General features: G+C 41.6%; 1 long non-coding RNA gene across 2 annotated transcripts in view; it reads left to right on the top strand.

Annotated features, from left to right (window-relative positions):
- The window catches only part of LOC110295124, a 43389-nt gene extending 17607 nt beyond the window's left edge, over nucleotides 1-25782 (top strand). The window contains exons 2-4 of one of the 2 annotated variants that reach the window (XR_003836761.1): nucleotides 22855-22928; nucleotides 23277-23418; nucleotides 24474-25782. This is a non-coding gene — a long non-coding RNA (uncharacterized LOC110295124). Of the gene's footprint in view, nucleotides 1-22437; nucleotides 22929-23276; nucleotides 23419-24473 lie in introns of those variants that run through there. The other variant, XR_002378010.2, reaches the window with a different exon arrangement.
- The last annotated feature ends 308 nt before the right edge of the window (nucleotides 25783-26090 follow it).

The raw sequence follows: 26090 nt of genomic DNA, 5'->3' as shown, positions 1-26090 counted from the left end.
GTAACTCCTTCCCTGGGTGTTTTGTTCCCAATTCTAAGAAGGGGCACAGTGTCCACATTTTGGTCTTCATTCTTCTTGAGTTTCATGCGTTTAGCAAAGTGTTTTTTTTAAACCCTTATTAAAAGTAGGTTTTTAAAAAATCTAATCATACAAAAATCTCTCGTAAATGGAGCAAACCTTAATAAGACTAATCCCAGATCCACAGAAAGTTTAAAACTTTTTTCTGTTGAAAACAATGCCCACTGGAATTAACAACCAAGAGCAATTAGTTGATCATTACTAAGGGGGAAGTATTGGATTTCTGTTAAGCCATATTAGGATATGTACCAGATATTTCCCCATAACTGCCCTGCACCAGTGAACACTGTCCACTTTCAATCTTTCAGATATCTTTCTGACATCTAATTCTCTCTCTCCTCTCTGAAGGCTGGTTAACTCCCACCCCCTACCAAAACCAAAAAAAGCCAAATACTTTGTGTTTTGCTTCAAAGCTCTGGTTCCTGAAGAATTGCTGCTGCTGCTGCTGCTGCTGCTGCTGCTGCTGCTGCTGCTGCTGCTGCTGCTGCTGCTGCTGCTGCTGCTGCTGCGGAGTACTAAGCATTGGCACTCAGATCCGTTTTCTGACTCAGGTGCTCCCGGAGGCTCTTCAGGCTTCTCTGGATGTGTGTGGGCTAAGGAGGGAAGGATTGGGGCGAGGAGAGCTGACCAGCTGCCTTCTGTAGTCCCAATCCCAGACTGAAGCATATCTGAGTGAGGCAAGCAGGGAGCAAGCATGGCTGTCATTTTGATTTATGTAAGCACTGGCATATGCTTCACACAAGTCTTAGGGTGGGATTAGCTATCACCCAAACTGTTAGCCACTTAAGCAAACATCTGTTTCCAAGGCTTTGTTGGAATGCTATACCAAGCAGACGTTCAAGCAGTCTTCTTCCTCACTCTCTCTTCTCTGAACTTGCACAGAATTCTCTCTACTGGGAGAACTTTGTCTTTTTGTAACCAACCCACTTCCCTGGTTTAAAGGGAAAATAGAGAGAACTCTGTTAGCAAATACAGAGGTAGGATGAAAGGAAAGCTCGCCTCAGACATTTCCTGAAAACAGTTCACAAGCTGTGCCCTCATCCCCGCATCAGTCCCATGCTTTGGTCACTTAGCAGCCCTAGATAGCCAGCCCACAGGCAGCACACTTTCCCATGTCCTTGTTAGCATTGGCTCAGACCCTGTGCAGATGTAGACAAAAGGCAAGAAAAGCAATTCATTGCACAGGTACATTCTCTCAGAGAAGTTTCATAAAGGAGAATGTGGGATGACCAAGCTGCATAATTCTTCCTCCCCCTCCCCCTCCTCCCCCTCCTCCTCCTCCCCTCATCTTCTTCCTCCTCCTCCTTCCCCTCCTCCTCCTCCTCCTCTTCCTCTTCCTCTTCCCACTCCACCAGAAAGTGTGCACTTTCTTAAAAGGAAAGTGTCAAGGAGAGTTGTCTCAAGTGTGCCTGTATGTTCTTCCTTCCCTGGGGGAAACCTGCTCATCTTTGGGTTTTCGCCACTCATAAATTATCAAGTTATTTCTCACTTATGGCGTAAATATCAGTCTGCTTGGTATATGTACCCACACATCAGCTGAGACTGAGGAGAGCTAAATTTACAAACATTAAATCAATAAGCATGTGTGAATGGGAGACCAGCGTGATATCCCGTAATGGAATAAGGCCACAGCATTGCTGTTAATCACCTGTTTTGCAACTTCTAAAGTTTTCTTTCCTTCTAATTTTATAATGTTGCTAGAAGCCAGATGACTAACTTCCTTCTGTCAGGAGAAGGGAATATGTACCTCAAAATAGGAAATGAGAAATTATCCCAGGAGATTAAGCAGCCATAATTCCAAGTGCTACAACCATTGGAAGACACCATATTTGTAAAGAGGATATTTGCAGTTGTTGCTATTAATGAGAAGCCCTGGAACAGACAGGACCACCAGGTGAAAATACCAGTCTTGCAGATGGAGAGTGGGGAGCTATGCAGAAAAAACATGTGTAGAGATAGCATTTCCTCCCTGCACTCTGTCCCAGGGCTCCCCTAAAGCATGCCTCTGTAGCAGTGAGGACAGATCGACAATCCCCGTGCACTAAGAAGGGTCTTTTGGTAGGGGGACCCACTCCCAGCTTGGGAACAATTATCACGGCAGATGGACTGGGGGTTTGCCTCAGATGAAACATTAATGTCCAGAACTTTTCCTAAGGTCCATTTACTGTGGGGATCACTAGGAGAGGAGAAATGTTCATGACTGCTATGACACTGTAGAACCTGTGACCCGAATGCTCCTGTGCAAAGGCAAACAAGAGGAAGCCAAGCTTCCAGGAAACACCCAGAAGGTCTCAGTAGGTGGAGCTGGCAGTGAGAAGGAGAAAGAGGCCATGCCATTAAATGGAAGACAGAACAAACAACCTGAAGGGGAGTGAGGACCCTGGGTGGATTCATCCATCTCCCCAGCATGCAGACCAACCCTCCACCCGTTCTGAAATGAATCCTATGCTGATCCCACCACACTATCTTTCTGCCACCAGCACCATGTGAGGGGATATGGGTTTCCTACTTCGGGGTGAGAATAGGCAAGAGCTCACACACGTGCCACACTAGGAACTCTGTATTGAAAACCTAGAAAAAAATATTTCATATAAGATTGGACAACATAGTATATGAATAAGACCAGATCTTGAAATAGGAAGTCCACAATAAGGGTGATATGTGCTCCTAAATAAAAACAAAGTGATTTAGGAAAGACAAGGAAATAAAAAAGAAACACAAATATCAAAATAGATTATGTGGATATATGAAAATATCAAAAATATTAAAAACAAAACAGATTACATTTTCAAAGAGATTCAGAAATATTTTAAAGGCTATACATGTTTTTAAAATTGTGATATGTCTATGGAAGAATACATTAAGGATTAAGAATTGGTGTGTCTCTAGGACTGGGAACCTGATGATACACATCTTTACATCATCTTTGTCCTAGAAGTATGTATCACACCTAAGGTAGTATTAAGCTCTGCCTGTAAATTAAGAACTTCTCTTATGTAAAAGAAACAATAGGATAGAAAAGAGATATTATAAAATAAAAATATTATTCATCAATAATAATTTTGTAAACAAAACATAAGCAATGAAGCAAACAAACAAACAAAACCCCCCACTAGTATGGAATTTATTTGTACAAAAGACCCATGGTCCTAAAGAAATAATTCAATATTTAAGAGCACTTGCTGTTTTTGCAGAGGACCAGGACTTGGTTCCCACCATTAAATGGTAGTTCACAACCATCTATAACTCCAGCTTCCGGGGATCTGATGCCTTCTCCTGGGATTAAACACACACATGCATGCATGCATGCATGCATGCATAACACACTCACACAGTGAACATAAATCCATCAGGCAAACACTCACATACATAAAATAAAAATAAATCAACCAGGAGGAAAGTGGGGCAGGAAAGGAAGATGGCAGCTGAGTAAAACCATTCTAAGTTGTACAGCTATTCACAAATCTGCTAAAGAAATCACCAAGGTGGAGCATCTCTTGGGTATATGCCCAGGAGCAGTATAGCTGGGATTTCAGGGAGAGCTATTTCCCATTTTCTAAGAAACTGCCATACTGACTTCCAGAGTGGTTGTACACGTTTGCAATCCCACCAGCAATGGAGGAGTGTGTTCCCCTTTCTCTAGATCCTCACCAGTATATGCAGTCCCTTGAGTTTTTTATCTTAGCCATTCTGGTTGAAGTAAGGTGGAATCTCAGAGTCAAAGACTTTGAGTGTTTCTTTAAGTGCTTCTCAGTCATTCAAGATTCCTCGGTTGAGAATTCTCTTTTTAGCTCTGGGTCCCATATGTGAATTGGATTATTTGGGTTTTTTTGGAGTCTAACTTCTTGAGTTCTGTGTGTGTGTGTGTGTGTGTGTGTGTGTGTGTGTGTGTGAGTGAGATGTAGGGTTAGTGAAGATCTTTTCCCAATCTGTAGGTTGCCATTTGTCCCATTGACTATGTACTATGCCTTTCAAAAGTTTTCCAGTTTCATGAGGTTCCATTTACCAATTATTGATCTTAGTGCTTGACCCATTGATGTTCTTTACAGGAAATTTTCTCCTGTGCCAATGAGTTCAAGGCTATTTACCACTTTCTCTTCTGTTAGATTTGGTGTATCTGGTTTTATGTTGAGGTCCTTGATCCACTTGGACTTGAGCTTTTGTGCAAGGTGGTAAATATGGATATATTTGTATTCTATGTGCAGACCACCAGTTAGACCAGCACCATTTGTTAAATATGCTTTCTTTTTCAATTTTGTGGTTTTGACTTCTTTATCAAAAATCTAGTGTCCATAGGTGTGTGGGTTTATTTCTGGGTCTTCAATTTTATTCCATTGATCTATCTGTCTGTTTCTGTACCAGTATCATATGGTTTTTATCACTATTGTCCTGTAGTACAGCTTCAGTTCAAGGATGGTGATTCCTCCAGAATTTCTTTTATTGTTCAGGATTGTTTTAGCTATGCTGGCTTTTTTGTTTTTCCATAAGAAGTTGAGAATTGCTCTTTCAAGGTCTGTAAAAAATTGTTTTGGAATTTTTATGGGCATTGCATTGAATCTATAGATTCCTTTTCGCAAAGGCCACTTTCACAATGTTAATCCTACCTATCCATGAGCATGGGAGATCTTTCCATCTTCTGAAGTCTTCTTCAATTTATTTCTTTAGAAAAGTTTTGTCATACAGATCTTTCACTTGCTTGGTTAGAGTTACATCAAGATGTTTTACATTATTTGTGGCTATTGTGGAGGGTGTTGTTTCCCTAATTTCTTTTTCAGCCTATTTATCATTTGTATAAAGGAGGGCTACACACATCACAAGGACACATGCTCTATTATGTTCATAGCAGCTTTATTCATAATAGCCAGAAAACTGGAAGCAACCCAGATGTTCCTCAGCCAAAGAATGTATACAGAAACTGTGTTTCATTTACACAATGGAATAATATTCATCTATTACAAACAAAGACACCATGAATTTTGCAGGCAAATAGATGGGACTAGAACATATCATCCTGAGTGAGGTAACCCAGACTCAAATGGACATGCATGGTATGTACTCACTGATATTAGCCAAAAGCTACAGAAAACCTATAATATACCCCACAGAAGTTAAACAAGAAGGAAGACCCAAATTGCTTGAATCCCACTTTAAAGGGGGAACAACATACTCATGGGAGGCAGAGGAAAGGAAGGACCTGGGTGGGAGGGAAGGAGGAGATAAGTAGAGAGTAGGGTCAGGTATGGGGGGAGACAGGAATGAGACCCAGAGGTCTAGGAGAATGAATGGAAATATGTAGCTGCTAGTGATGAGGGTGGGGTAGGGGATCTCTAGGATATTCCAGAGACCTGATGGACAGAGTTATCATCACCATCCACCACCTCAACTGAGGGTAGCAAGGCTAGCACCAAGCCAGTTCTTACACACAGGACACTAGTATGGGAAATATTAAAACAATTAAACCATCCCATTCCAGCGCTTGTGCTGGCAACTCTCTGTCCTGGAAGGCTAGCCAGCCATGCACTGGTGGGCAATGGCTGACCATTATTATCTCGTGGGAACACTCTGGCCCAGAGCTCCCAAAACATCTCCACTCAGCTCACTAAGTTCCTACTGGCAGATCACTACCACACCAGCCCTATGCTTCAAATCCTCCTCAGCCTTTGTGGTGCACATCAGGCAAACTCACTTTCCCATCATACCTTTCTCTCTTGAACCTAGGTGAGTCGTTGCGTGAAGGAAAACACAACACAAACTTAGTTCAGAACCAATAGTGACTCAATCTCTGGGTGCAACAACTAAAACCTAATCTTGTCAGCCTTATTAAAATCTGATTCCTCTTGTGGAGAATCCGTGTGAATCTGCCAGGATACCAGGAAACTCTGGCAGCTTCATCTTACCCTTATTCTGTCCCTGTTCCAAAAGGAACTTACTCTCTCCTGCTTCCTCTCTTCCTCCATCCAACCCAGAAGTCCCTCCTACTTGCCCAGTGATGGGCTCCTTTATTCATTAGGAGATTGGTTCACAAGAACAGCACCAGACAGATCTACAACACACTAGTGCCAGGCCAAGGACACTAGACAGAGGTCTAAGCTTTTGTGGGATGGATGCCAACTTTGGCCTGCATTACCCCCCAGCTGTGATATGGACCTGGGTGCCGCTGAAATTTTACAGGTCCTCAGAGCTGTGAGACTCAGGCACAGCCCACTTTAGCATTTTCCCAGGTTGGGCAAGAGGATGTCTTTAGTAACATTTCCCTACCCCTGGCATCAAGTAGGAAAGGGCAATTAGGTTCTGGAGTCTGCCAAGAACTTAGTGCTGGGCTTATGAGACTTAACATCCATTAGTCTACATCAGCCCTCTATCCATGTCCACCTATAAAGACAGACTCCAAAACAACTCCACTATCAGGAAAGACAAGTGGCTTCAGTCTGCTAGACTTCTCTTTCCACTAGCATAATGTGATCTGTGCTTACAGAACACAAGTAATCTAGGTCTCTTTGTACAGCATTTTGGTACCATTGGTCTACCTTAGCACCATACCATCCAGAACACACTGGCCTTGTCTCTACCCAAATGCTGTGCTGGGTTTGGTGAATTGTTGGCTCAGGATTACATCTCAGTGGCATTGGTAACCAAAGATATAATTGAAGTCTGAGGCTGACCCATAGATGGGCAGGATACTTCACTGACCAATTTTAGATCAGTAAGCACAGGCAAGGAATCTGGGCCTGTCTTGATCTCAGGGAAGGTAGCTTGTAGGTATGATATAATATTTCTGGAGATTCTTTTGAACCATATACAAGCAATGTATTTGAGGAAAACCTTGGCTTGGATTGCACTGTAATATTAAAGCAGTCGTAACTCACAAACAGCTGACTATCAACAAATCTATCTTGGATGCTATCCAGTGCTGAGATATTGGTAGTTCCTGCAAGGCCTCAAAAGTAAGCAGCCTTCTTAAGGATTTCTGGTAAGATAGGCACAAAAATGTCAGATTAGGGAGATTTATAAATACCCAAGGCTTTAATCACCAGACTTACTGCATACCAACAAGTAGAAAGTACTTTTATGAAGCTATTACCCTCTCTAATTCTCAAAACAGGGTGCCCCAAACTGACCAAGTAGTAATCAGTAGGATAGAACCTCCAGGTAGAGAATTTGCAAAAGCTGCCCAAGAGAAATTCAGCACACTGCAGGGAAAACACAGAAGCAACATGGCGTTCTATAAACATTCCTGGTATTCAGGTAAATCTAAGACATGATAGGAGGTGGCAGCGGAAGTCTGTATCAAGCAGGAGGAGGGATGAGCTCAAAGCTGCCTATTTGAACACACATAGTTGGAAGTCAGAAGAATAGGCAGGGACAAAACAAGCTTTCAGGAGCTTTGGGACAGAGTTAAAAGCAAATTTTCAGGTCACTTGGCTTCAAGAAGGACTTGAGAATACCAAGTGAATCAGAAGCCTCCTCCATGAGATAACCACAGAGATCCAGACCGCTTTCATTGTGACCCATAAGTTTGGGTAGGTCATGCATCCATTTTCATTGAATTCTAGGAAGTCTTTAATTTCTCTCTGCATGTCTGCTTGATCTAGCAGTCACTCAGTAGAGAGCTGTTCAGTTTCCATGAGTTTTTAGGCTTCTGTTGTTGATATTGTGGTTGAAATCCAGCTTTAATCCATGGTGGTCTGATAGGCTGCAATGATTATTAAAATTTTATTGTATCTGTTGAGACTTGCTTTGTGTCCAAGAACATAGTCAGTTTTAGAGAATGTTCCATGAGGTGTTGAGAAGAATGTGTATTTTTTTGTGTTTAAGTGAAATGTTCTGTAGATATCAGGTGACAGCAGATGCTGGTAAGGAAGTGAAGCACGGGGAACATTCCTCCATTGCTGTTGGCAGTGCACACTTATATGACCAGTATGGAAATTGGTTCTGCAGAAAATTGTAAACACATCTATTTTAAGACCCAGCTTTACCACTTCTGAGAATATCCAAAGGATGCTCTATTCTACCACAAGGACACTTGTTCATCTATGTTCATAGCAGCTTTATTTATAATAGACAGAAAGAGGAAACAACTTAGATGTTCCTCAAGTGAAATAATGGGAAAAGATAATATGTTACATATATACAATGGAGTATTACTTGGCTATTAAAATCAACATCATGAAATTTGCAGGCAAAAGGATGGAACTAGAAAATTGAATCATCTGATACAGAAAGATAAATATAACATGTATTCACTTGCTAACGTCCACAGACCCAGAGAAGCCAAGTAACAAGCAAGTCTCGAGAAGTGATGCATGAGTCTTCCTGGGGAGGGGAAATAGAATAAATTTTGTGGGTGAACTAGGGGTGGTTGAGAATAAGAGCAGGGGGGATTGGGTGAAGGCTGGGGGGGTGGAGGGAGAGAGTGATATGAGAGATGACTGGAATTGAAGGCCTTTGGGAAGCAACTTAGAAACCTATAGAGTGGAAATTTACAAGAAACTGAAATTTATAAGAGTGGCCTTATTGAAACCAGGCAAGACTCTCAGCAGTAGGACTGGGACATCAACCCAGCCACAAAACCTTTGACCTACAATCTGCCCTGCCTATGAGATGTGTTGGGGTAATAATGGCACAGAACTTGTAGGAGTAGCCAACCAATGACTGGTTCAACTTGAGGCACAGCCATGAGAGGGAGCCCACGCCTGACACTACCTATATGGCCAGGAATCAGAGGCTGGAGAGCCCAGAGACCCAGGATAGATCCAACCACAAAAAAAGTCAATTACATGATTTCTAGTGATATTCCCCTATACTATTTATAGTTCTTACTATATATAGTTCAGTGCCTAGCCTAATTGTCATCAGAGAGGCTTCATCCATCAACCAATGGGAACAGATGCAGAGACACACAGCCAAACATCAGGTGGAGCCAAGGGAACTCCCCTGAAGAGGGGGAGAAAGGATTGTAGGACACAAGAAGAAGACAGCCCCCAGAATCAACTAAGCAGGGCTCAGGAGGTGTCACAGAGACTGAAGTGACAATCAGGGATCCCGTGTGGTCAGACCTAGGTCCTCTGCATCTATTTACCTTGTGGTTATGTAACTTGGTGTTCTTGTGAGATTCTCAACAGTGGGATAGAGGATGTCTCTGGCTCTTTGGTTACACTTGGAACCCTTTTCCTCCTACTGGGTTGCCTTGTCCAGCATGGATATTAAAGTGTATGCTTAGTATTATTGTAACTTGTTACGATGTCAGTTAACATACCTGGGAGGCCTGCTCTTGTTTTTTGTTTGTTGTTGTTGTTGTTAGTTTGTTCATTTGTTTGTTTTTTAAGAGAAATGGAGGAGGAGTGGATCTGGGGAAGAAAGGATGTGTGTGCTTGTGGAGGGACTGGAAGGAGAGGAGGAAGGGAAATGCAGTCAGGATGTGATGTATGAGAAAAGAATAAAAGAAAAAATTAAAATCTTCCCGTGCCTGGAAAGAAATCAGATGTCCAGCTACATGAAAATCAAAGATACTAGTCACATTTAGTCTAATCAAGTCTACCCTAAGACAGCTTATAATAAGCTCTTGAGGTAAAGATGAAGACAGGATTTTCTAGGCCTCATTAAAACAATAATATAGGGATGTTCCAATTAATCTGACAGCAAAGTTGTCAGCAGAAACTTCACAGGTCAGTAGAGAAAGGGGTGAGATTTTTCACAGCTTAGGAAGAAAAAAAAAACAGCAACAACTGAGAATATCTTACCCAACAAGGTTATAATTTCAGAAATGGAGGAGAAATGAAGGCATCCCTAACAAAAACCAAGAGAGTGGTCGCCACCAGACTTGTGTGCTCTACAAGAAAATTTAAAGTATGTCAAACATAAAGGTACTTTTAAAATGGAAAGAAATAGGTAGATAAATGGGATTAGAATTGAGAGAGGAAGAGAGAGAGAGAGAGAGAGAGAGAGAGAGAAACTACATAGCAAAAGAAACAAATGTCAGAATGAATAAACAGCCCACAGGAGGAAAAGGATCTGTTCAAATCATATTTTGACCAAGAGTTAAAATCCAGGGTATGTAGGAAATCCCACAAAACTCAAAAGCAAAACAAGAAAGAGCAAAAGTATATGTGCAAGGAATTTCTCAAAAGATGATCTACAAATTGACAGCAGGGACTCGGAAAAAAAAATCTCAGTATCACTAATTGTCAAGGAATTGAAAATCAAGACCAAGAGAAGATGTCATGTTGCCACCGTGAAATGGCTGCTGTCAAAAGGTTAAGCCAGGTATGGTGTTCTTGGATGACTGAGTCAGGATACATTCTATAAGTTTAAGGTCAGTCTGGACTGCAGAGTAAAGACCCTTTCTCAGAAAACAAAAGAGGGAGAGGGAGAAGGGGGTGAAAGAGGAAGAGGGTGAGGGAGGGAGAGGAGGAGATGGAGGCAGAGGGGAGGAGAATGGAGGGGAAAGGAAGGGAGGGGAGGGAGAAAGAAGAAATAAAAAAGAAAGCAAGTTCATAAACAAACAAAAATTAACAAATTCTGGTTAAGGATGTGGAGAAAATGCAGCCTTTGTATATTAATGGTCTAAATGTATGTTAGTTAATAAAGAAGTGCTGAAAACCCTATTTAACTTCCTTAAAAATCTAAAAGTAATACCACCGCTTGACTAAGGAATTCTATTGATTAACGTATTTCACAAGGTAAAAAAATCACCGTACTCAAGGGTCATTTCCACTCCCTGTCATTCAGCATGATACGAGAAATGGACAAGAAATATAACCTGCAGTCGTCAGCTAGTGAACACACGAAGGAAATGCAGCACACACAGACGATACTACTCCTTCAGAAAGTGAATGAGACCTTGCTGTTCGAGACGTGGTCAAACTGCATGATCTCATCTGTATGAGAAACTGACTCCTTTTTTTTAAAAAAAAAAACCAAAGTCTTACCATGTATTCCCCCAACCCCCACTAGCATAGACTAGACTGGCCTCAAGCACACACCTAACTCTGCCTCTGTGATTAAAGTCATGTGCCTGGCCACATGTGGAATTTTAAAAAGCGTATACCATAGAAACTGAACTGGTGGTTGACAGAGAGTGGGAGGAAGAGTGTAGAATACATGGGGACAGGAAAACCAATGGGTACTAAGCCACAGTCGGATGGAACAGGAAGTTCTGATGTGCTATTGCACAGCAAGGTGACTGCAGATAATAGTGTCTGATACATGTCAAAGAACAAGAGGAAAAATTTTTGAATATTTCGGTGGCCTTCTAATCACTCGCCTCAAGGGACTGATTGAGGGTTGACCCTGATGCGCCACCAGAACTCACTCGGGGCGTCTCGAAGTAAGAACCACTGACTGAGGGGTGGGATCTTACATTTGGGGGCTCGTCCTGGGATTTGAGGAGACCCCCGACTAGGCTGATCTGAGGGAAAAAGACCAAGCTCCGCCACAGCAACAGGCGCCTAAGTGTCTATCTTCTGCTTTCACTTTTGGCTCTTGAGCATGGAGCATGGTGTTACTGAAAATCCTCCGGTCTGGTGCAATTGCTGCGGGCAGATGTGCTTTCACGCCGCTGTGACTGTGGGGAGTCAGGAGGACGCTTCAGCCCCCCCTTCCCCCCCCCCACCCGGGAGTCGAGAGGACTCTGCTCCTTTTAGGAATGGCAAGAGGCAGTATTGTTGGGAGTGGACCCAGTCTTGCTATAACCTAGTTTCTGCACCTGTGGCAGGAGTGAGCTGTTTGTGTGTTGATTGTCTTTCTGTATTTGTTGGTGTTGGTTATCTCATTCTAAGTTCTTGGACTTGGACTGACGACATTTTTGGACATGGGACAGACTGAATCTACCCTGTTAAACATCCCAGTTAACCACTGGAGGGAAATTAGAGAAAGAGGAGAAAACTTGTCAGTAGTAGTGAAGAAGGGCAAGTTAGTTACTCTCTGCTTCTCCAAATGGCCCACCTTCAGAATAGGGTGGCCACCCATAGGGACCTTTGACTTGCAGGTGATCAAAGCAGTAGAGGAAAGAGTCCTTAGGCCAGGATCCCTCAGGCACTCAGACCAAGTGCCCTATATAGTTTCCTGGAAGGATATAGTGGAGCCGCACCCCCCCCTTGGATAAAAGTTGTTTTTGTTGTTGTTTTTTGTTTGTTTGTTTGTTTTTGTCTCTGAGACTCTTGCAGGTTCTGTCCATGAAGGAGAAGAACCTGTAGAGAACCACGTGTCTATAAAGAAGAACATTCTCCAGGACCGTAACGCAAGAATCCGCTACTGATGGGTCCATGATGCTTGCACAGAGTGAAACTACCTAAGAATGTCCCTTTTTGGGATTCATTTCTGTTGTGATCAAAGCATTATTGCTTTGACTTTGAAGCTCTTATAGGAGAGATGGCTTTGACACAGTCTGGAGGTTATTAGGAGAGGCATGAGATAAAAAAAAATACACATATACTAGAATTAGATATTGTTCTTCCAGCCAAGATAGAAGACCAGGGTAAGGATAATGTGGCATAAATGTATGTTTTGCAAATCAGCCAACTTAATCGGCATGTAGGCTTGCCCTTACATGAAGTACCCAGCAGCCTTGTGTTCAGCATCATTTCTAAAAGCAGTGTCATAGAGTGAACACCGATCCTCCATCCCTTAACAAGGCAAAAAACTTTCCTGGCAAGCTCAATTTAGTAGTGAAAATGAGATTTGTCTTTAACGGTGAGAAATCTCCATGCCATCTGATAGCTGTGGTTTGCATTGTTCAGAGTAATTAATTGTGATAGACAACTCCTAAATCTCAGGGGGTTTAACGCAGTATGAGTGTCTTTCTCATTCTCACCGCAGCCCCACGCTGGCCAGGAACAACTCTCCCTGCTGGAACATCTGGAACACACACTCTCCAAGGGTGCTTCTACTGGGAGGCAGAATGATAGGAAGCACACACCAGCTTCAACTTGCCTCAACTGGGAAGAGAGACAGAGACCACTGGTAAACTTAGTAATCTGGCCCTAAGCCAAGGGAGGGAGCAAGTGAGAAGAGGAGAGGGAAGGCATACGCTTATTCTACGGGAAAAAGAAGTGCTCACATAAGCCTTGTCTTCACTGTACTTGGTAGAGGCACCGCCACAGAGACATTGCGTGGGAATTTTCATGAGTATTTTATGATGTTGCCATTGTAACTAAGGATGATTCTTAAGCCAGACTCCAAATAAATAATAGCATTTTTTTTTGGCAAGGCACTCCTACTGCACTCAGATTCTACACTTCAAACTGTTAATAACTATGACCAAGTAGGCATTGGTGTGCTAAGTTAATGTTCTGAGATTCTGGAGCACACTGTCTGGTTCTCTTTGCTAAACCTGTTAAGGAAAGCTAAGTTTTGAAGGTAGGAGACATTTACAATAAGTCATTTAGTTTCAGAGATTCACCAGCCAAGGCTCTCATTTTCATCCTACATCCATCAGCAGGCATTAGAAATAATGACTCCCAAAAGATCATCCTCCACCATTGTTTAAGAAATCTTTGAAGATGTCCAAGTCGAGAGAGATGTTGTCACTCAGCAGTAACACAATCAGCACACACCAGTCTACTGATCTTCTCTGAATCATAAATCCCCAGATATTGACTGATAAAGCCAGTGAAAACTTCCCCAAGCCCACCAGATGTGCCAAGTTGCAGCCAGAGAAGCAAGTTACCTTACTATAGGAACCATGTGTTACGTGGGCAGTGGAGGCACAGTGCAAACTCTGCCTTGTACTTTAAGGTGGAAGTAGGGTTCTGAGAACAAGGGTGCTGAGAAGTTGGCTAATACTCGGGTTTTGTGCTTGAGGTTGTAATCCTTGCTTTACCCATAACACCTGAAGATGGACTTCTCCTTTAACGTTCTGTTTTCTTTTTAGACAAGCACTGCCTCTGTGTTATCCTAAAAGAATTTATTTAAAAACAGCAATATCTCTAGGCTTCTGTTTTAGAAATACTCTGTTACTCTCATATCTGTTTTCAGGAAAGTCATAGGCACAGAGACCACTAATGTGTGTGTGTGTGTGTGTGTGTGTGTGTGTGTGTGTGTGCTGTACATGTATGTGTGTCTGTGTATATGTGTGTGATGTATGTGTAGTGTATGGTGTGTGTGAGTGTGCTGTAATGTATTGCGTCTGTGTGTGTTGTGTGGCATGTGTCTGTGTGCATCTCTGTGTGTGTTCACATATGGAAATCTGGTGTCTTCTTCAATTGCTCTCTACTTTATTTAATGAGTCAGGGTCTCCTAGTAAAACCAGGACTTGCCAATTCAGTTGGCCTCTCTAGGCAGCTTGGGAGGCAGCTCTGTCACTGTCTCCTGAGCATTTTGGTTTGAGGAGGGCCCCCCACCTGACAGGCATTTATACGGGTGCTCTCATGTTAAGTGCTTTATTCACTGAACAATTTCCCCTGGCCCGATTTTAAAGTGATTGAGCTACCGGACAGCCAACAGTTTCGTGCTCTGTCAGTTGATGGGGTGAGAAATACCCCCTAGTTCCTATAGCTCACTTGCACTGTAGGGAACTGTTCGAAACTCACTTCAGCCTCTACCTGCACGTGATGCTCTGTCACTGGGCTTTTATTTCTTCAGCTAGGAGGAAAGGGAAATGAGATTATGTACCTCACTCATGCCACTCTGTTGAGTAATTAGATTGTCTTCATAAAGAACTTAATGTCATTTTGCTATTAAAGTTAATATTTAGTTTGCACTAAAACCAGAGTGTTGGCCCGGGCACTGTCCATGGTTCTGAGACACGTGACATGACACAGTGCAAACAACTTAAGAGGTTTGCTTGGGTCTACTAGGGAGATGGTCTTCTGTTAAGCCAGGCTCTGTGCAAGAGGGTTATCACGGAGACAAACCTGATGTGTCACTGCTCACAGCTTGCTTCACATTAGTAGGACAGTGGGATTAAGTGCTCAGTATAACTAAAGCAGCTCAAAAGAAAGCATTTAATTGGGGGGCTGGCTGACAGTTTCAGAGGGTTAGTTTAGGATTATCATGGCAGGAAGTATGGCGGTGTACAGGCAAGCATGGTCCTGGAGCAGGAGCTGAGCGCTTATACCTTACATCTGTAAGATCGGGACAGAGAAAGAGCGAGACTGGGACTGGTGTGAGCTCTTGAAACTTCATAGTCCACCCCCAGTGGCACATCTCCTCCAACAAGGCCACACTTCATAGTCCTTTTGAAATACTCCACCACTAGAGACCAAGCATTCAGATGTATGAGCCCAGAAGGCCCATTCTCATTCTTACCACCACAGTCATTAGGTACACAGTTGCTTTGACTTGTCCCTCCCCAGCCCCATGAGTGATCATCATTGACTAAATAACTTCTTTTGCATATGACTTAACCTTTAAAAAGAAATTAATTTTCCCTACAATGCAAGTGAGCTATAGGAACTAGGTGGTATTTCTCACCCTATCAGCTGACAGAGCACGAAACTGTTGGCTGTCCAGTAGCATAATAAACTTTAAAATTGGGCCAGGGGAGATTGTTTAGTGGCTAAACAATTAATTTTTTATTAATTTTTAGATGATATAGTCATTTAAAAAGCCGAAGAGACCAACTGGAATGTTCCCTTGACTCCTCACCTACTACCTACTAAGTGTGGACTACCAGCTTGGCTGTTAGAAAGATACAAATAGGAAGCAGATGTTTTCTTACTGAAACAGGTATAAATGTCACAGAGGACTTTTTTATTTGGAGTGCTTCTCAGTGATATCATGGAACAGGTGTAATTCCATTTGACTAGTGTGGGAATCATGACAATCATATACAATGTAGCTACATAAGATTGTTCATGCCAGCATGTACACCCAGGATTTATCTGCTGCCTTAATTGTAAGGGGGTTGAAAGTTCAAGAGTTGAATAGCTCATGATGAGGTTGGCCAACCAAAAACAAAGACTCAGGTAGGCCTCCCAATGTGTAATGACTACAGAATATTAAGTCAACATGATGAGTTGAAGGGTTGTCCTTTGGGATGGAACTCCCATCATCTGTCTGGGAATGTGGCTTGGTGGCATTGCATGTGTTCAGCATACACAGGACTCTTGTTTGACTCCACAGCACCACAAAATAAGGAATCCAGATAATTTTGTCTTGATAAAGACATGGGTAGAAGAACGAGAATGGGAAGTAATAAAGATTAGTAAGTGGCAAAGGAGGGGTGGTCTGAAAAACATGAGAGATGGAGGCTTGCTTATGTTTCTTAAAACTCTTGGATTAAGCACACAGGTAAGCTGGCCCCACTTAGTGATAATAATGGAAACACCACTATTTTACTCACGCAGCAATGATCCAACCACTTGCTTTCTCTCAATCAATGTCTTTCTCATGTTTGTGAGCAGAGTAAATTCATGGCAACACAAGAAGAGCAAATATCACAATGTATAAAGCAGCATACATTGTTTGAGACGTACTTGCTATGTGTGGAGTTTGAATAGGGATGGCCCTATAGATTCTTCTGGAAATGCTTGGCCACTAGGGAGCAGCACTGTTAGGACTGCAGCCTTACTGGAAGAAGTGTGTCACTGGGGGTGGGCTTTGAGGTTTCAAATACTCAGACAAGGCCCAGGGTCACTCTTTCTTCTTGCTGCCTCCCAATCCAGATGTAGAACTCTCAGCTCCTCTAGCACTGTGTCTGCCTGGAGACTTCCCACAATGACAATAATGGGCTAAACCTCTGAAACTGTAAGCCAGGTCCTGTTACTTTTTTCCTTTATAAGAGCTGCCATGGTCGTGATGTCTCTTTACATCTATAAAGCCCTAAGACCGTATGTAGTGGTTGCTTCATGACTGAGTCACAAGTGGAGCTGTCAGTTCTTTTCCTGGATTTATCATAGGCCTTGCATCAAAGTTCTAGGAGGAAGTCAGACATTGGGGATTATAAAACATCTGATATTTCAATGTCAAGATCCAGTAAGATCAACATCTATTGCCTCTTCTCCCTTTTCACATGTCTAAACACAAAATGTAAATGTCCAAGAAAGGAGACTAACTACTGGAATCTATTTAATCTGATAAATGCTCTGTTAAATCCACTTTTTGTTTGTTTTTTCAGAGATTATACCTGTATTCTACAAGTTTATTTCATGTTTTACTTAACTTTTATGAGAATTAAAAATTGATGAGGTAGTATCTCTGGCTTACCTCTTCTTCCTAGAGCCCAGAGCGGTGAGTGAAATATGCAAGGGTTAGCTAAATGACAAACAGAAATCTAACAGTTTTCTAACCCAAAAGATAACTTGTCTTCATCTTGTACTCTTACATGTTCACTTTGCCTAAAATAATATTGTCCCAATTGATCTCTACTTTATGAAATGAGATACAAATGCAAATAGTAACTATATACCAACAAATTGATTGTTTAAATGATGCAGATAAATTTGTATAAAGACACAAACTCTCAAAGATGACTCAAGAAAAAATGGAAAACATAAATTAGCATCAAATGAGACACTGAATTAGTAACATTAAAACATTAAACTAAAACATGAAAACTTCCCACAAGGAAGACCCAAACTTAGGTTTGGTTTCGTTTGGTTTGGCTTGGTTGGTCAGTTCTATAGAGTAATCATTCACACCTCTTACAGAATTTCAAGAATACATGTGCAGAGCACAGTTCTTGACTTATGAAACCAATGCTATCCTGAAGCAGAACCTGAAGAAATCAAAAGAAACTACACAAATAATTCCCAACAAAATAATGGTAAATTAAGTCCATATGAAAGGATTATACAATTTGACCAAGTCAGCATCACTCCAGAAAAATCAAGCTGGTGCAATATACAAAATCATTTAACATAGAAATATATAATATAGTAATATGATACAAAGAATATAAACATAATTGCACATTACTGTATATAACATTTAAAAAATCAGTTAATATGTTATGTTGGTCTCAATATCAACATGCCTCAAATTAAAATCACTTGACTAGGAAAGCTTAACGAAGAAGTGTTCTGAATTTCTTGATTGACTTGGGAAGATCCACCCTAATTGTGACCGGCACCTTTTGGTAGCAATCCAGATTAAAACGACATGACAGAAGAAAGGTTATCAGTCTTGGCTTACTGGCCTTCCCTCTTGTCACTGGGTTAATCTGGCCTGTTGTTGCTGCTACTGCTGATTCTTTTGTGGCCCTCAGAGCCAAGCTTTCATCAGGGACCTCTAGGCTTCTGGTACCATTTACAACCACTGAGGCACTCACCTTGTGGACTGAGCTATCAGTTCTGAGTAACCATTGTTGGTTCCCTCCCATAAGAGGGAACCAACTATGGAAGCTCTAAGTCTCAAGGACCAAGTAATCAGTGGGTTTTCAGCCCTCAGATGTGACTCTGATCATGTTACCATTTTAAAGCTAACTTAATATAAATTCTTTAATGTACATCTTCATGCCACTGGTTCTGTTCCTCTAGGGGAACCTAAGCCTAAAAATAGTCCCTGAGATCCGATGAGATCAGATGTTCATCACACAACAAATGCAGACACAACAGATAATGTCTGGATCTTCCAATGATAAGCACACCTTTCCCACACGCTGGGGACCAGCTTTGTGGGGGTGATCTTTGCTTGCATTAGTAAACAGACTTAGGATAAAGACAGCATAGTGCCACTTGGAAGACAATTTAATTCAGGTCTAATATTTTATAATACCATCTAAATGCCATATGTACCTGATAAATATCCCATGGAAATATCGAAAGCCAAGGATTTCTGAACCTTGCATGATCCAGTCTTCTACATAGAGTCCATTTCCAGGGATTTGAAGTAGCCACCTAGTGGGAATTGATAGTGCAGTGCTAAGCTCCACGTTATAAAGGTCTAAATTTCTTGACAAATAAGGGCATGAAAGCTGGAAAGAAGGAAGTGGGGATGGACGCTCTCATGTTTTATATCAATTAACTAAGTATGGTACATTGTGTGTGTTGTATGACTTATCATGTGACATATGCATGTGAGTGTGTGGGTGTGCCTACTCATGTGTGCACATGGGAAGGTTAGACAGTCTCTTACCACTCTCTACCTTATTACATTGAAACAGTGTCTCTCACTGATCAAGAGACTCACAACTTAGGTCAGGCTAGCCAGTCAGTAAGTTGCTGGAAACTGTCTCTGCTCAACCAACACTGCTATCGCAGGTAGTCATACCTCCTGTTTGTTTGTTTGTTTGTTTGCTCTCAGGGTCTCATTATGTAACCCTGGTCAGCTTGGAATTCATTTTACAAATGAAGCTGGCCTTGAACTCGCAGAGATCTGTTTGCTTCTACCTCCCGGGATCTGAGAGCATCAAAGCATGCCACCACACCCAGCTCATGCCAGGCTTCTTTTGTGGGTACTTGGAATCCTAATTCAGATCTTCGTGCTGTGCACAGGCAACATTCTTGCCCATAGAGCTCTCTCTTCAGTTCCTTACACTTTAGAATTTGCAAATTTTTTATTGCCAAACTATTCAGACATTATGAGGATTCAAATGTGCATCTAAAAGCAAGACATACTTTGTGTGTGTGTGTGAAATTAGTATTTATGGACAAAATAACACTTGTGCCAATATAATTTAGTATTTGAAAGGACCAGGATTCTTTGTTATTACTTAATGCCTAGAGAAGTGTTTTCTCCAGAGAGCACCGAAGGATGTATACATCTTTTGTGTGTCAAGTATCATAGGCCTGCCTCTTTTCCCAGTCCCTTACCAGTCATTATATGAAACTTTTATGATCATTTGCAGACAAAGGCCAACAGTACAGAGAGGAACAAAGGTAAGTTCAGTAAAGAGCAATCAGCAGTTTAAAGTCAAATGAGAAACTCAACTCTCAGGCCCAAGGCTGCTGTAGAGTGTGGATTGAGGTGTCATTTCAGCAGAGTTATAATAACGAACTTCAAGAGCCTTGGTTCCTGCTCTCCCTTGGTGCTGACTCTGCGCCGGCCAGCAATCACAATTCAAAATCCCAGGGCCAGCACTTCATCTATGTCTGTTTCTTTGCCAACAGAACCAATCGTCTACATTGTGTGCTTCATTTACATATAATATTGCTATCAAATATCGCTAATAAAAATAATTAGAAAAGCAAGGAATAATTATAAATTGCCAGTCTATAATAAAGATAACATAATAAAATATAAAAGGATCTTTGATTTCTTCATAACAATAACAGCCTACATCCATGGAGGATTCTACTCTGCAAAGAATCATTTTATATTCTCCACTTATTTAATTACTTCTTTGATCCTTTAATAAACCCCTGGAGTTCCATACTGCACCTATAAAATTTGGAAAATAATAATTTTACACCACAGAATTGTTGGAACAAGTCCCAGCATAGGGAAGTATTCAATAAATATGGGATTTATTATCCAGGAAAGAATCTGGTTTTCCCCTAACATGTGAACTTATTTTTAAATCCTTTTCTGTCTCTGTCACTTTTATTTAAGACATCACAAAAATCACATGACACAAGGTCAGCATGCCGCACTTAGAAGTGAAGATGAGGATACATTTCAGCCCACAAAGCATATCCTTCCTATAGCCTTTTCCATCTATCCACTCCTTCCTGATGATGCTCATGGTATGCTTGCCTTAATCCCATTCCTAGTTCACGTGCCCTGTGGGCACATAGTGTTTTCCTCAGCACGGTGTTACAGCCGTGAGCTTTGTCACAGCCTGCCTTCATGCTTGGGTCTGAGGTCAGCAATTATTGACAGTGAATTTCGAGTCATTTGCCAACCACAGTCTCAGCTTTTTCACTTGTGATATGAAACTAATTGAATTTTATGTCTTGTGGATTTATTTCATTTTATACCTGTTACATTTTTAATAATATTTTAATTAGTTCTTTGAGAATTTCATGCAAAGTATTTTGATCATATCTGCTTAACTGCTCTCCCTAACTTGTTTGTTTTTTTAATTTTAGTGATTTTTATTATTTGTCTAGAATTCATATTTATTTATTTATTTATTTATTCTTTCATACAATACATCCCAACCACAGCCTCCCTTCCCTCCTCTCCTCCCAACCTTCCCTCTCTTTCTACCAGATCCTCCATTTCCCTTCAGAAAAGTACAGGCCTCCCAGTGACATCAATCAAACTAGGCATAGGAAGATGCAATACGACTAGGCACAAACCCTCATATCAAAGCTGGATGAGACAATCCAGTAGAATGCCCCACCATCAAGCAAAAAGGGTCAGACACCCCAGCCCCACTGTTCAGAGTCCCACAAAAACCCCAAGCTAAAGAATCACAGCTCATATGCAGAACACAGCATATGTAGAGACCCTGGTGCAGGCCATGCAGGCTCCGTGGATGCATCTTCAATCTCTCTGAGTTACTATGAGTCCTGCTTAGTGAAGCCTGTGGGCTGTGTTCATGGTGCCCTTGACCCCTCTGGCTCCTACATTCTTCCTCTCCCTCTTCTGTTGAGTTCACGAGCCTCCACCTAATGTTTGCCTGTGGGTCTCTGTATCTGCTCCTACCAGTTTTCAGAGGAAGACTCTCTAAGTTCTTGAGGGGGCACCTAGCCTACGAGTATAGCAGAATATCATTAGGAACCATTTTGTTGATATTTTTAAAATCAGTGTTTGGTTCTACCCTAGGCCTCGGAGCCATCCACATCTACTTCTGTATTGACCCAACCTCATGTTAAAATTTTAATAACCCATCAGTGAAGCAGAGCGTGGTTGACCTACCAAGAGCTGCACACTTAAAGAAAACTGATTCTCTATTCCCCCAAAGCTATGGAGTGTTCATAGCGCCTCAGTTTGGGGTGAGGGGTTGGGAACCCCTACCCTCTCCCTACTGGAATGCTGACTGACTTGGTCTGGGAGGGGCACTTCACTGATGCTATTCTCAGCACTTAAACCAGTTGTGATTTTCTGCGTTAACTACCACCCACTGCACAATTCTGCCAGGTGGAAAAATGAACTTGAACTTCTTTTTAAATGATACAATGCATGGAAAGGGTTTAGCCCAATCCTAACACTGCAGAGCTAATGCTAGTGGAGATTGCTGGGTTTAGTAATAACGGCATTTGCCTTCCTAATGTCTATCCCACCCTCTGAAATTAGTCTGAACTTGTCATGATTCCACACTTCCCCTGACAGTGACTTGTTTAGAATTAGCAATTAGTAGTCTCCCCAAGTTCTGCAAGACAGAGAGGAAAGTTGGCTGGGGAGCTGCAGTAGACTTTCTTATTCCCAGGAAAGAGCTGTAAAAAGGACTACAGTCCTTAGAAGATGTGGATTGTTTTATTGTTTTTTGCTTATGTCATATAACAGACGTTTAACGCATGTTTGAAAAGATTTTAATCTAAATGTCTTCTTTCAGCCTGATGATATCAGATTCCAAACTGGAAAGACATAAGATTGTATTGAGAGGCTGCAGTAGGCAGGGACAAGCCTTCAATAAGTATCGCAAGGGTTGACAGTGATGTTGAATTCTGCCTTTCCTTTGCCCAGTTGTCTATAGGACTTGCTCACATCTTGTTGCTAATTTGTGATTAACAAAATCACCTAACTATGCAACAAATGAGATTAATACAAATGAATCCCAATTTGCCAACAGCACTTGAAAGGTGGTCCCAGGATCCAGTGTGTAGCTTTAAAAGGAAACAGATGCTTTCATGAACTTGGTCTGAAAACACCAGATCTGCTCTATTGGTAAATTTTAATGATTTAAGTTTACTGCTTCCAGTTCTAGAGCACGGAACTCCCAGGTAAGGCCTCCGTGATTGGTGAAGGCCTCATGCTGGTGAGGCTGACAACATGTTACTGTATCCTCAGATGCTGGAAAGGACGTTAGAAGCTCCTGGGTATCTCACACAGGCACCAGCCTCAGTGATACTGTCTCATTTCAGGTAAGAGTTTGGTACATGCACTGTGGAGAGACTCAGTCCATCCCAGTCTGGTGACCAGGAGATGGAGGGAACAAGAAATGGGATTTATATCTTCATAGTTTTAAGAAACACACGTAAATGCTGAGGGAGATAAATACCATTTTTATTCATCTCTCATCTACTCTCTTGTCTCCCCAAGCCAAAAGTCTCCCTTTTATTTGTATGACTTTACTGTTCATTTAGATTCTACATAGAAGAGAAAACATGTAATATTTGTCTCTTTAAGTCTGGCTTCTTTTGCTTAACATTATAATCTCCAGTATCTTACCTTTTCCTACAAACAATGCACTTTTTTTTTCCTTTTTTTAGTGTTGTATGTGCATATATCTTCTTCCTCCACTCATGCCTGCTAACGGGCACTAGGCTGACTCTAACCTTGGCTATTGGGAATGGTACCACAATGACATGGATATGCAGATATTCCATTGTTTGCTGACTTAGATTCCTTCAGGTAAATATCAAGGAATAATATAGCTAGATCATGGAGTATAGTTCTATTTTAGAGTTCTACTTTTAGTGAGTTTTTTTTGGGGGGCGGGGGAAACCTCCGTATTTACTTCCATGCTTCCTAGGCTAATTCACATTTCCAGCAATAGTATATAAACCTGACCCCCCCACTGCCTTCTACCCTTGAATCTTCACCAGAATTTATTATCATTTATTTTCTTGATGATGACCATTCTGAATGAGATGAGATACAATGTCAGTGTTGTTTAAATTTGTGTTTTGGAGAGGGCATTCTGGCATAGACATTTCTCTATTAATTAACTCCAATGCCGCAACTCCTGGAACTGTTCCAGTCTATCAACTTCCTTATATTTGCCTCAGATATCAGTTCTCTTAGAGAGATATCTCAGACTGAATTGAGTACCTTCCATGATTCCATGGCATCTGGGAAAGCTTCAACCTAATGCATATTGCACTGAAATTCTTTGTTCATGCCTCCCCTTCTGAGTTCTGAACTTCTCATTGCAAAATTGTGGGGATTGTCTTGGTGTCCTTGACATGAAACATGAGAGACAGGACACTGCAAACAAACACCTGTTCAATGCATATTTAACTGAATTGTCAAAAATGGCAAATACAAGGATGTATAACAGACAAATAGTCAAGAAGAACCAAACGTGCTAGAGGAATGGTGGCTTTGAGTTGTCTTCATTTTCAGTGGTAGATGGAGAACCTCGCAGTCCCCAGAGTAAGGGGCCAGCCTGGCACAAGTAGGAGCAATCTCCCTTCCCTTCCATTATTATTATTACTATTATTTCTCAGCCATCCTGTATAGCTTTCTTTTGCTATTTGTGAGTCTTCTTTCTTCCACTCTTCTCCACCCCTTTTCTTCCATCTGTTCAATCCCCTAACTAGATAGGAGAGGAAAAAGAATGGAGGATAAGTTATCATTAGTGTTGAGTTCCTTGGGACAAGGTTGATCTTTGGCATCAGGGTATTTAACTCCTTTTGTTTTTTGTTTTTTCTTTGCACATGACTATTTTACAAACTGACCGACAGCAATAAACAGCAACCAACCAAAAAACCAACAGCTTACCTTTTGGGATCGCAGCATGTATATAGCCTCTGAAAAGTCTCCAGAATTCCAAATATCACACGCCATCTACAGATGTTGCAGAAACTGTCTACAACTGGCAAAGTCATGTCCCTGCTAGAGCAGGAGGCAAACCCTAGCCAGCTGCTATGGGACAATCTGAAGCATCCCCGCATCTCACATCTGGGATTCAAATGAGCAGATTCTTATCAATATTTCTGTATTTTTAAAAAGAAACCAAAGTTCTCACTACAATCCTATCACTGCAATGGGGAAGTAACACACATCCCCAGTGAGCAGTTTCAGAGCCTCTCAGAACTACCCACCACACCTCCTTAGAAACACACCATCTAGGGCTTTGCTCCGACCTTCTGAGCCAGAAGCCTGAGGAGGGCTCACTGAGCTGGAGTCTCTTGACATTCTTCAGGTGATTTAAACACAGCAGCATTTGAGAACCACAGCTCGACTGTTAGGGGGAGAGAATACAATGATGTGTGATCCAGTGACACTGGATGCTCCTGGGAAATCAAGTCCCTTCCCTGGGCCTCCATGTACTTATAAATCAGCTCTGGTAGTCATCCTTTCTAGTGGCTTACCTGTCATTGAAGCTGTTGCCTGATTGCTGCAGAGTCGGGCTTTGCTCCCAGCTCCCTCTAATGCTAGAAGCCAGGGAGCTGCTGGGCTGTGTACATGCCACCTCTTAGCAGCTGTAAGAGCATGGGATTGCTAAATGTCAAACATGAAGAACTTTTACAAACTGGCTGTAAAACTTGTTTGCTTGAAATGGGCCCTGGGTAAAAAATATTTATTATTATGAAATTGGCAAATGCCACAAATTGAGACTTCACCCTCTGCAGTCTCCAGAGAGCTGCTGTCCAGTACGGGGCTGCCCCAGAGCATTCAGGCCCCCAGCTCAGAACATATTAATAAAGAAAAAAATGCCTTTCTTGTGTTCTTCATTTTAAGGAATGCAGCACAGCTTTTCAGGTGGTGACTGACAAAGATTAAGGTTGTCTTGAAAAACACATTTGGGAACATGATAAATGGAGTAGAATCTTATATTTTTGGTTGTGAGCCTAGCCTTTAACGGCTGAGCCATCTCTCCAGCCCTGGAGTAGAATCTTGAGCAGACTCCTACATCACCAGAGAGTTATCTGCAGTGTTTCTCTTTATCCTTCTGTTGCATTTGTAAGATAACGTTGATCAGCATACATGTACACATACTCTTATATTCCTTTTATATGACTACTTAGATACTGTACTTTGTGATCTGTATGAATTGAGGTCTTTGTAAATAAAATTAAATTGTATATATAATTTTACTATTTGCATTGACTTTTCATTAATACTATTAAAGACTACTTAAAATTGAATTGTGTTTTTAACAGTTTTATTTAAGTAGTCAAAATACAAAATAAAATTTAACCTCCACTCCTCTGTATGTGTGTGTGTGTGTGTGTGTGCATGTGTGTGCACAGCATGAATGATAGTGCATGTATGTGTTCCTCTTCCTTTCCTATCTTTTCTCCATTCCCTCTCTCCTTGCTGGTGTTAGGGATTCAATCCAGAGCCTCTTGCATATT

The sequence above is a fragment of the Mus caroli genome, chromosome 5 (genome assembly GCF_900094665.2).
Source record: "Mus caroli chromosome 5, CAROLI_EIJ_v1.1, whole genome shotgun sequence".
NCBI classification, from domain to species: Eukaryota; Metazoa; Chordata; class Mammalia; order Rodentia; family Muridae; genus Mus; species Mus caroli.
Note: the sequence above shows the minus strand (reverse complement) of the source record. Positions and strands in the feature narration are given on the sequence as shown.